The sequence below is a fragment of the Rhipicephalus sanguineus genome, unplaced genomic scaffold (genome assembly GCF_013339695.2).
Source record: "Rhipicephalus sanguineus isolate Rsan-2018 unplaced genomic scaffold, BIME_Rsan_1.4 Seq6595, whole genome shotgun sequence".
Lineage (NCBI taxonomy): Eukaryota > Metazoa > Arthropoda > Arachnida > Ixodida > Ixodidae > Rhipicephalus > Rhipicephalus sanguineus.
The window spans coordinates 17,799-30,674 of record NW_023615710.1 but is presented as its reverse complement, the minus strand read 5'-3'; the positions used below and the strand labels follow the sequence as shown (position 1 = coordinate 30,674).

General features: G+C 47.3%; 2 non-coding genes across 2 annotated transcripts; both read right to left on the bottom strand.

The window, feature by feature from the left end:
- Positions 1-11,462: 11,462 nt before the first annotated feature.
- Trnan-guu (transfer RNA asparagine (anticodon GUU)) lies at positions 11,463-11,536 on the bottom strand. The gene has a single exon. It is a non-coding gene; the product is annotated as a tRNA-Asn (tRNA).
- Positions 11,537-11,762: 226 nt separating this feature from the next.
- On the bottom strand, positions 11,763-11,836 carry Trnan-guu (transfer RNA asparagine (anticodon GUU)). Its single transcript has one exon. It is a non-coding gene; the product is annotated as a tRNA-Asn (tRNA).
- Between the last annotated feature and the right edge of the window lie 1,040 nt (positions 11,837-12,876).

Sequence of the window (12,876 nt, the reverse complement as noted above, 5' to 3'; positions counted from 1 at the left end):
GTAAAATATTCAATTTTGTTACAGCGCGGTAAATATTAGCAATAACCAGCCAAAAGGGTCAAAAGAATGGCGGGAAAGAGCTCTCCTCCTCCTCTTCTTGGACATATTCGCCGATTTTTCCTACTGTTTACCAAGCTGTATTATCGGTGACAAATGAAACACGACCAGTGGAGCGCGTTCCCGAAGCATTAGGAACTGTATAATGCGCGCCGTCCTGTCATCCCCATTGACATGCATGCACATCCGATTAGGCAGCACTGCGCAATCGAAAACATGAATGTGGCTCACGAGCGGCAAACCGCAAGAGCGTATCTATTTCTAATCATAAGGGTGCGAACTGCACCACGCGCACCACTGCTGGCGTCTCATTCGGACCCGATAGTACGTATAACAAGTTTTAATGTGCATCCAACTCACCCAATCTACGCTAGTTGTCCGCAATAACCCGCTGGTCGATGAAGCTATCAATTTTATTTTGTCGGCAAACGTTTCTACAGCGAAAGCTGTTATGAGATCACAACAACGGCCGTTTTTGCTGCCGTACTTGTCCGCCGCTGCTGCCGGTGTCCGTAACCACTATCGCACGAAATAAAAACTAAATATTCCTCTGCGTGGGAGCCCAGTATTCTACCTCAGATCCATGCCGGTGCTTGAAACTGCTTTGCAAAAACACCCTTTACAGGCTTCATGTCGGGAAGGAACCACATTAACATGTGTAATGTAGTATGGTAGAAGAGTAAAATAACAACCAAGCGTCACACAACGCGAATTCTGTAACCAGTCGTCACACAATGCGAATTGCGCAACGAGTGGGTTGTTGAATGCTTCCAACCCATTACAAAGACCTATGCCATAATTCTTCATCGTCATCAGCCAACGCATCAACAAAGTGCACATAATGCCTTACAGGTGTTGAGCGGGTACCGCGGTTCTCCGCAGAATGACGAAAAATTGCATAGTGGCTGCTTCCTTACTTCACAAAAATCACGATTTAGAGCGTAGTGGGTTCCTCGCAAGTGCACTTCTATTGGTTGCCAAGGAAGCCCATAAGGCTCCCATGATCCATTTCCTTAGGGTCTCAATAAAGTTAATCCCCCCCCCTCTCTCTCTCTCTCTTTCTCACGTTAACGTATGTTATAAAGCGTGGTGGAAGAGTTAAATAACGAACGGGCGTCACACAATGCGAATCACATAACTAGTGGGTCATTTAACCCTTCCAACCCATTACAAAGGGGTCAGCCATAACTCTTCATCGTCATCAACCGTTGCATCAACGAAGTGCACATAATGCCTTACAGATGGTACCTCGCTTGTCCGCAAAATGACGAATAATGTCGTCGTGGGTGCTTGCCAACTTCACAAAAATTATTATTTGTGGCGTAGTGGGTACGTTGCTAGCGTACTTGTATTAGTAGCCACAAGAGAGTTTACAAAGGGCTCTGGAAATGCCGCTCTTCCAGCTTTCGCTGTGACTGTGCAGCTCTTTCCGCACAGGCCGGGCGTTTTTTGTACGTGACTACAACTGGGAGTGGAGTGTGAACTTTCAACTCTGTTTACATGACGCTAACTTTTGCGAATAAGCCGTAAAATTGATCGCGCTTCGCTTCCAAAGCAGCGCAGGCTCGCTTTTACTCGCTTGCCGGGACGTTCACGCTTTCACGTAATCTATTTCAACGCTATCCAGCCCAGTGAGTGACGCTACAAACTCGGTGGCATGATCCTGACCGCGATGGCTCTGTCCCCAGGTGGTCAAAATTTCCGGAGCCCTCCACTACGGCGTCTCTCATAATCATTTTGTGGTTTTGGGACGTTAAACCCCAGATATATTATTATTATTATTATTATTATTATTATTATTATTATTATTATTATTATTATTATTATTATTATTATTATTATTATTATCATTATTATCATTATTATTATTATTATTATTATTATTATTATTATTATTATTATTATTATTATTATTATTATTATTATAGCGATGGCTCTGTATAATGCAGATACGTTAAACGTTAACGTTTCCTAACCTCCTGTAATGCTATCAGCCATCTAAAGAACTATCATTACAAGAAATTACAGCTAGTAGTCGAGGAACGCCGTGCGACGTGAGCGAACTATAACGAAAATGCTGCTGTTATAGCCACAGCCTAGCAGACGACAAAAGCCGAATCCCCGCCTTTGCGTCACCGGAGCACCGTTCGCAGCGCCGCCATCGGTGGTGCACCAGGCGAATAGAGTGAGGAAAAAGGAATCGCAGCGATATCCACGAAGTACACATTACCCTACCATCACATATAGACGTGACAACGTTGTTATATATACATTAGCCCTCTTCGCTTCTGCCTCCCGGGCTCTCACCGCAGGCTCTTGGCGGCGAGCCAGAGCTGCTGTGTCGTCGGTTCCTCCCTTTTGTCCTTGTTCCCATAGTGCGCCTATTTGCTTTAAGATATGAACCGTTACCAACTAGCCCAAATGGCTGTTTTGCTACTGCTGCTGCGTTGCGAGCCCGTCGCGCTGCTGCCTTATCTGGGGTGTTCATGCTGCGGAGCGGCAGCGAAGAGTGTTCACTTAGTGAGCTCCCGGCGAAGACAAAGGAAGCGCGCCAAACGAGAGGCGTGGCCCTCGAGCAGTCACCTAACTAGCGCATGCGCCGAGCGTGGTGTGTGCCGCCTTGAGCGGCGGCGCGCCATCTAGTGAGCATTCTTGAAATCACCGGAGAGAGCGCAGCTGCGCTCCTGGCGGGACCAATGAGAAGTAGTGTACACGCCGGCGGTTACAGACAAGGCGCGAGCATAAGGAGCAAGCTCCTAAAAGAACAAGATCAAGAAGACGATGGGTTTCGCCTTCGTCGAGTCGTCTCAGTCTAATGCATAAAGAGTGGAGTAAATTTTCTTTTCTTCCAATTTGGCCAAATTTGTTCACTTACATGCTGCGTGTTTAAAGAGCCCCTAAACAACCTATCGATTGATTGATTGAAAGAACTTTAATGAGGTCCTGCGGGACGCGCCCTAGCGCGCAGTGGACGACTCCCGCGTCGGGACCGTCAGGCCAAGCCTGTCGGCCGCTTCGAAATGTTAAAGAAAAAAAAGATTGCCATAGGTTGTTTAGGCCAGCTTTGGGCTGTCCAGCAGGCCTAAATGACCTATGGCAATTTTTTTTAACATTTCGAGTAAGCACGTGCATCGAGTTCAGAATGCCATAACGATCAACAATGCCAAACGCGACAGAGCTACGAGCCGCTGGCGCCCTACAAATTCCAAGGCACAATCTCTTCTCCTCTTCCGGCCTTTCGGCAGTGCTCAACTCCTCAGTGTTCACCATGACGTCAACATTTTTGTCCTGCTCGTCATCTACAATACTTGTTTGTCCTCGTGCAGGTACTTGCGCTCGCCGCTCTTCCTCCTCGCATGGCGAGGAGGAGCACTCGGCGAGGAGGAGAGACGAGCCGATGAACGGAACATAGAGAAGGACAGAGCGAAACCAGCGAGGGCCTCTTTTGCATAATTAAACGCGTGTAACTCCGCTATTACGGCGGCACCATTTCGAAAAATTCTCATGGCTACGTGTTCGTTGTAGACTCGTGCACAACTGCAACACCGCAACTAAATTCAACCCCTGTGTGGTTTAGGGTCCCTTTAAGGGTTGTTATTGCAAGGAAACAGTGTGAAGCCCCAACCACCATCATCATCATTATCTTAAGCAACGCTTCTAACAAAAGAAGAAGACGACGCTCAGGATTGCCGCTCACATTCGTGAACAAATTGTGCTCTCGCGCTAAGCAGACGCAGCTGTATCAGCTTGAATTGGTTATCTGCCGAGCTCATGCCTTTGGCATAAGTATTTGACGTACTCGAGTGCCTAACCAGGACCAAGGAGGACCTCGTGGAAGCTTGCGCAAGTTTCTCAGCGTGATGTCTTCCTCGACGTTGACGGGTCTGTATTCTGACGCTATGCTAGCGCGCTGCTCCTATCCGTCATTCACTACTAGCAGCGGAAAGTCGTCAGCGGCCGGTGAAAGTTCAGCGAGGGAACATGTCTCGCGGCCAGAGCACCATCTTGAGCTGCAGCCATGGGATCGTCACGAACCTCAAGGTCAAGGTCCACCACGCGACGTCACCAGCGGTACCGGACGCAAACGCCCTGGAAGTCCCGTAGCGGTACGTGCGTGCCGTTTTAATCCGCAGATTCATTATGCGTTCGCAACCACCAATTTGTAGCACGAAGCTACTACAAAATCCTCACGGATCTCTCAGACAGAGAAACTTCCTGATTGACGAGAAATTCGTCCTGCTCCGGGGTTCGAAACCTCGACGAACGTCTGCCCGGGGTGGTCGCTCTGCCAAGTGAGCTCTGCATTTGGCAGCGCGAGGGAGAATTCATCGAGGACTTGAAGCACATGTACACTAATATCGCAAGTCAGTTCTGTGGAATTCCCGCAAGGTGGAGGAAGGGCTGAGTGTCCGTGTGGTTCGAGTTCTCGATGAATTATATATCTCTTGCTGCGAATCGATAGCCTCGTGGTTAGTTCAGTTGTCAAAGCGACCGTTCCGTACAGGCGCTGGTGCCGGTTTCAATCTCCGGACGAGGACGAATTTTCGCAAGCTATGTATATCCCGACTATGTACTATCGCGCTCATTATGAGCTACATCACGCGAGCGCGTGGCCGAGCGCTCTGCAAGGTTGTATAGTGGCGCCGATCATGGCATATTTTCGAGTTATCGGGAGAGAGTTTGGCTGTCCCTGCGAGCGCGCATCGCCTGCACTTGCTTTCACCCTCGCCCTCCATTTGCCCTGCGGTGATATCAGCTTCGAAAATGACAACTCAGAGGGTGAAAGGAAGCAAGTGGGGGCGATGCGCGCTCGCATGAGCAGCCAAACTGTCTCCCGATAACTAGAAAATATACCATGATCGGCGCCACTGTACAACCTTGCAGAGCACTCGGCCACGCGCTCGCGTGATGTAGCTCATACTGAGCGCGATAGTATGTCCCAAACTATATCACAACCATTTGCACTAACGCTTGGGTTCATTCGTCGCAACTTACGCAACTAGCCGTCTAAGATCCGTAAATTAGCATTCCTAATACTTGTACGTCCACAGCTTGAATTAGTGTCCTCTATATGGTATGCCTATCGTGCGCGAGTACTTATCTGCATGTTAGAACTTATCCAAAATCGAGCCAGTCGATTCACTTCCATCAGTCAAACATAGCTCAAATAAACCTCGACCTTTCCCTTCAAACAGTTAAGAAAAATTAAAGCCACTTCTACGCCTGTGAAATCCGAGTAAGCAGCGGAGCTGGCAAGCAAGCGCCACCACCTGGCCAACGCAGATTCAGTTCTTTAGCTTCATCTTCTTTCTTTCATCTTTCTTTGTCTCTTTCTACACTTCTTCTTTCTTCTTTTTTTCGTTATCTTTTTCTATGTTGCCCTCTCTCCTTCTTTCCCTGCTCCTCACCCTCACTTTCTTATCCACCCTTTGCAACGCTATATTGTACATGGCTATGCTATGGTCTACCCTCTCACCTCCTCATTTAGATGCGAAGTATCTTAAGGCGGAGCTCAAAACGGTGGTGGTGGTGGTGTGCGGTGTGACCACCCTTACTGCGCATGCGCATACCCTCTCCACACACCTCCTTTCCACTCACACTTTCCCCTCTCCACTTTCCCTCTCCACTTCCCCTCTCCACTGTCCCCTCTCCACGTTCCCTCTCCACTTTCCCTCTCCCCTTCCCCTCTCCCATACTCCTCTCTCCTCCCCCTTTCCATCGTTCCTCTGAAACGCGGGCTAGACATGCCGAAATTCTCTCCTGCGCAACGCCCGATGAGCTCGAGCGCATGCGCGTCCCCTCCCCTTCTCCCTCCTCTCCTACGCTGCCCCCCTCTCGCCCGCCTCTCGACCGCGTTCCCCGCTCGCCCTCTGAGAATTAACGGCCAGGCGAGATGGAAGATACGACGCGCGTAGCGTCCCTCTTCGCGTTCCACGACGCGAGGTCGGTAGCATGCCCAACGAACGCCAAAGGAACGCGATCGTGCAAGTGCTCCGGCTTCGCATCGCCTCATGGTCCCCTTTAGCGGGAGATGGTGTAATTTTTCCTCCCCTTTCTCTCCTACTCGCTATTATATTATTCCTCCTCACCCTCACTTCCCTTTCCGATCCTCTTGTCATACTATACTATACTATACTACGCATGGCTATGCTATGCTAGGAGCTGTCTGGCACATACCCACTCTCAGTGGCGCATACCCACCGAGTTTTTGTGACACGACACAGGATCTACCTCAAGCTTAAAGGGACACTAAAGGCAAATATTAAGTCGACGTTGATTGTTGAAATAACGGTCCAGAAACCTCGTAGTGCTACTCTTGCGCCAAGGAGGTGCTTATTTTGAAATAAAATTATGTTTCAGTGGTCCGCATCGCGTTAGCGCACTTCAAATCACCCGCCTGAAAGCGGTGTTTCTCACATCACTGCTGCCGTGCCCAACGCTTCCCGCCTTTACTGCGCGGCGGCGTGCACTGGCGGCGTGCGCCACTCGGGCATCCGGCAACATCACATGCATGCGGCATTTTGTCGAACTTTCTGTGAGAGCGACTTTCACGAGCGCGCAAAACACACGCGGCAGTACGCGATATCGAAAGTACCACTGAGACGCGACCGCGTGAGCGAAGCAGGGTGCCGGGCGAAGCGCAGTTCGGCGAAAACGGAACCTTTGAACCACGTGCTCCGTTCCCCATGGCAACGCCAAAGAGGTTCTTTTTTCCATGATTCAAACAGAAACGAAGCAGCATTTTATTACGTCTCTTGATGCACGGAGGTTTCTTCATTTATTGCAGCTAGTTTGATTTCAAGTGATTAATTGTAGTCGAACTCTCTCACGTCATCGGGATCACTTCCAAAATGTCCCACTCGTGGCGCTCATCGTGTGATACATTTAGCTTAATTTCTCGGTAAGTAGGGCACTGCTGTTGATAATACTGCCGTTTTAGACGTCGTCATACATTGAGCTTTCACTATGACATAAATTGTTATTCGCCTTTAGTGTCCCTTTAAGTTAGGCAAAAAAAAAGCAACTAACGCGGAAAGCATGCCGTGGCGGCTTAGGTCGGCAAAAATGTCGGAACTCACTCAGACTCACTCAAGAAATATATTTTTCTCTGAGAGCTCACTCGGAATCAGACTCACCGAAACTTTCCTCCACGAGACTCACTCGGACTCAGACTCACTAAACTTTTTCTCAACCGGACTCACTCGGACCCAAGCTCACCAACATATTACTCCGCCGGACTCACTCAGACTCATACTGACAGCTTGACCTGATTCTGAGTGAGCCTGAGTGAGTCGACTCATGAGTCCGCTGGTGTAAAAGTAGCTATTCCAGTCATGGTGTAAATGCTCGTTAACGCCATTATCGCACATAATCGGTGCTCTACGATACGCCTTTTGTTCTTGTACCTTCAAATACGAGTTATCACTGGTTGCAATCCAGTAAGGACGCTTTTATGAAATTTGTGACTCGCACGAGATATTTCTATCAAGAACGTCCCGTGAAAGAGTTTGCAGGGTGAGTTCATGACACCCCCCCCCCCTCCAACTCACGCCTCTGACCAATAAACAATGAGATGGAGCATGAACACTAGTGCGTTGAGGTATGTGTGAATAGATTTGAATATAAACATAAGCCGATATAAGGCTTTCAGCAATGCTGATAGATGAGTAGATAGAACCATAGGTCCGCAATAAAAGGTGGAGCTCACTCAGACCCACTCAAGAAACATATTTTGAGCTTAGGGCTCACTCGAACTCAGACTCACGACTATTTTCCTCAACCGTTCTCACTCGGACTCAGACTCACTAAAACTTTCCTCAACCGGACTCACTAGGACACAGACTCACCAACATATTGCTCAGCCGGACTCACTCAGACTCAGACTCACGGCTCGATCTGAGTCTGAGTGAGTCAACTCAGAAGTGAGTTTGTCGACCTATGCGTGGTGGTGCCCCGCGCGTCGGCGCACCGGCGCAGCAAGCAGTAGCATGCTGTCGACATTTCTCTTCGCATTGCCGGCGCGGGAGCCATTTGAATGGAGTTGATGTCTCGAGGCGCTCGCCGGCTTGCGGCTCTCGCCGACCGAAGGAGAGGGGTGCGCAGAAGAGGAGAACAAACCGACACTGGCCACGTCCGTTGCTATGACGACGCACTTGCGAGGAGAAAGAGGAGGCAATTGACATTGGCTGAGCTTCAAGGTCAAACGCATGCACAAAGTCGTTTTCTGGGCTTGTACTGGGACGAGTAGAGCAATCGATGTAAAAAGAAAACGCAATCAGATGCTACCAAAGTTGTTATAATTGGCTGCTGCGCAATTATAAAGAGGACGAAATTGCGTATCCCTGTCTGAATATAAATGTCAGGCTTTGATTCGACTCTCTCGTAAAAATGCAGGTATACGTGCCAGAGGTTAGCGAGTCGAAGCCGCCGCCACTCTCGGAGCCGTTGTCAAAGGAATACAGCCCACTGCCAGGACCCTTCGAATGGTAATTATTCTTTCTAATGTTGTGCGCGCTTCTTGGTGTGGCCTTCCATTGCTGCTAAAGAGCCGCTAATATACCTCGGACATATTGAAGAGAACTGAAGTAAAGCGCACACATTACATTATGTACATTAGGCAGGCTTTACAGCTATCTGTTGGGTATCGGGCAGGAACGCGTGCGATGGGTCGAGACCAATTCGAAAAAAAAAGCTTCTGTTCTCTGATGTTTTGAGAGTTCCATTCATTCCTTCGTGCTTCGTGATGCCAAGAGAGCCGTATCGTAGCAGCAAGAAGGGGGTTTGAGAATTTAACCTCCTTATCGTCATTGTATTGATGAGACAAACCCACTAAAGGAAGTCTGAGGAAGTGCACGGGGAAACACGCCCCGAAAATTAGAGGTGGTAAAGCTTTTTAGCCTATGCAGTATTCCAGTATGCGTAAAGGAGTTTATGGAATACCAGGTTACCGGACAATGCTATCGACATTCTAATTGTAACGGTTCGTGCAACCAGGTTTATAGAATCTTTTTGTTTGTTGTCACTAGTGTCGTCGAGGAAAAAAGTTCAAAAAGGCAACTTATTCGGTATTAGGCTTTTATTGCAAATCAGTTCTGCAGAACACAGAAGCCGGGGAATGCATAAACGACCGCGTGACTTTTATTTATGGAGAGAAATTAGCAGGATAATTCTGGAAGCCCCCCCCCCCCCACACACACACACGCACTCACGCACGCCATACGCACGCACACGCACACACGCACACACACACAACCTGTGTGTTCCTGGCAGCACGAACAAGCCATGCACGCACACACACACGCACTCACACACTCGCGCGCACACACACACACACGCACATTCAGGCACACGCGCGCACACATACACGCACGCACACGCACGCACGCCCACACACACATACATACACAGACGCGCACGCGCACACGCACGAACTCAAAACACGCGCACGATCTCATTTGCCCAAAATGCACCTTTGAAAACATCTGGCCTTTCATGAGCCTTTTATTTAACTTCTAAAAATCTCAGTTAAACTTCGTAGTTTTTCTTTTTCTGACAATTTCGACCATTACAAGACCGCGATCACTGAAGCTAACTTGTTTAGAGGAGTTTGTGCACAAATACATCCAGATATATATACTCTACGCAGTCTAGCCAACTTTGCTGCTGGTGATTGTATAGTGCACATGAATGCCACGGAAAACATCGTCGAAGTTATACTAAGCTATAATCTTAGTTATCGCAGGTACCTGCAAGGCACTTTTGTCGCGAACTGAAGCATTTTTGACACTATCTTTGGGCATACACTTACTTGCGAATTCGCCGAGCAACACGACAAGTCGATCACACCTTAGGAAAGTGGCTACATTATGTAATGAAAAAAATTCTAGCTATGTTAGGCGCGTACAGAAAAGTAATTCGCCATTTTCCCCCACAATAAGAAGAATTAAAAAAAAATTACTAAACGCCCATTCTAAGCAGTAACGACGCTCTCCTCAATAGACGGTTTGAAAAATAACACACACCTCCAGACCTTCCAATATCATCGCTGACACATACATTACAGTTTTTCTTATGATTATTTACAATTAGATCAGTTTGGCCCTCGCTGCCAGTTTTCGACATTTGAGGCGCTGAAATATCAATGTGATTTTTAACCACTATTCCTTTTAATCGCGCTTGTCTTTTTTTTTTTCGCCGTTAAAGAGGCCCTCCAGCACTTTTTAAGCACCTATTATTTATTTGTGCGTTGCGTCGGCTGATGGCGGGGATAATTTTAGCATAGGTCAAAGCGCCGATATCAATAGATTCATTATTTTAATCACGCAATGAAATCACTTCATCGCTGTTGACCAGGGCTGGGCAAATACACTTCGAAATTCTATCACGTTGCGATACAAGATGATACAAGATACTCGGGCAAAAAGTATTTGAGATACAGATACAAGGTACCTCCGGAATTACTGTATCAGATACGATACTTCCCAATTGTATCGTAAGATACTTTAACACATTTGAAAATTTGCTATTATATAACAATATAATGAAGCCGCAAGCGCTTATGTACAAAAAAGTTTTACTCGAAAATTTCTTGACGGTGACCAACTTTGTTTAATATTAATTAAATACCTATTTCTATCCCGAAAGTTCTCTCTTTCTTGCTCAAAGCATAGTAGTTTCATTCCAACACAATTATTGGGATTTGTTTGGCTGCTTAACATGACAGCACTTTATACGAGGCGCTGTCAATGGTTTTTGCTTGACACTTTTCTAATTCATTGGTGTCGCGGCTTTACTTTCCGACCAGCCAGCGGGTTGCCATCTACTTACAATAACGTCAATAAGAAGTCTCCGCACGACGGCGCAAATACCACTGTGCAATCTTACCTTGTCCGTAAGCCTATTACCTTTTTCGCAATACCGGATCATTCGACATGTTTAGAGCAGCAACAACGCTGGTACCGATATTTTTTTGTGACGTATCATGTTTACATTGAGGACATAAAACTGCAATGATTCATTTATATTCTGTTTATCTGCTGGCGTAAAGCTTTCGTTAGCAACATATTCACTAACGTGTAATCTTTTAACCTTTCTTTTCCGAGATAACTAGTAATATTATCTGGGGTTTTACGTGTCAAAACCAACATATGATTATGAGGCACGCCGTAGTGAAGGGCTCCGGAAATTTCGACCATCTGCTGTTCTTTAACATGCACTGGCATCGCACACTACACGGGTCACTATCATTTCGCCTCCATCGAAATGCGACCGCCGCGGCCGGGATCTAGTCCGCGACTTTCGGGTCAGCAGCCGAGCACCATAACCACTATACTGTGTTGTTCTCTCACCACTGCCAGAACACTCCTCCGAAGATAGTGTGAAGAAATAAAAATAAAGCGAAGCGTCGCCCCCGGGAGGGCTCGAACCTCCAACCTTTCGGTTAACAGCCGAACGCGCTAGCCGATTGCTCCACGGAGGCTGGTGTGGTGTTCTCTCACAACAGTCAGAACACTCCTCCGAAGCCAGTGCGAAGAAATAAAAATAAAGCGAGACGTCGCCCCCGGGAAGGCTCGAACCTCCAACCTTTCGGTTAACAGCCGATCGCGCTAGCCGATTGCGCCACGGAGGCTGGTGTGGTGTTATCTCACAACAGTCAGAACACTCGTCTGAAGCCAGTGTGAAGAAATAAAAAGAAAGCGAAGCGTCGCCCCCGAGAGGGCTCGAACCTCCAACCTTTCGGTTAACAGCCGAACGCGCTAGCCGATTGCGCCACGGAGGCAGTTTTTTTAAATATTTTTTAAATGCGAAGCATTTCTTAGCGAACTTCTGCGACTTTAAGCGTATCTATCTATCTATCTATCTATCTATCTATCTATCTATCTATCTATCTATCTATCTATCTATCTATCTATCTATCTATCTATCTATCTATCTATCTATCTATCCGCCTACGACTTTGTGCTCTCCTGGCCGTTTCGTTAATCGGATGTATACCAAAACTGGTGTGTCATAACATGGCCTTATTACGAACATAAATGACAGGTCATATCATGAAAAACATGACACGCATGTCATGAACAGCATGATTTACATTCCACGGTCTTTGGGCTCCCTGGCCGTTCCGTTCATCGGATGTATACCAAAATTGGTGTGTCATAGCATGGCCTTATCACGAACATAAGTGATAGGTCATATCATGAAAATCATGACACGCATGTTATGAACAGCATGATTCACATTCCGCGGCCTTTGGGCTCTTGCGGCCGTTCCGTTAATTTCATATATACCAAAATTGGTACGGCGTGACAAGAGTTCCTGACGAACAAAATGGCAGGTCCTAACATGCAAGTCATGACGCGCATGTCATGTGCAGCATGATTTACATGACATGGTCTCGGGGCGCTCGCGGACGTTTAAATGAAGGGATACATACGAAAACTGGTATGACGAGACATTTCTGTATGACGAACATAACTGACACGTGGTAACATGAAAATCATGATATGCATGTCATGTATGACATGATTTACATTCTAAAAAGACAGGGCGTGCAAACACGGACACAAGAAAGAAGTCAGGACACCACAAACGCCGACTAACAACTGAAGAGGCGCACAATGGCTGAAAAGAAAGAAGGCACGAAAACTTATCTGCGCATGCCCATGCAACAGGCGAACCTATCAATCCGGCACGCGTGGCGGTCTACGGACGCGTAGATGAAATCAAATGCCTTAAAGATGAAAAGATGCATAAAGATGCATAAAGATGAAATCAAATGCCTTAACAGTTATCTTCCACGTAGACCGCCACGCGTGCCGG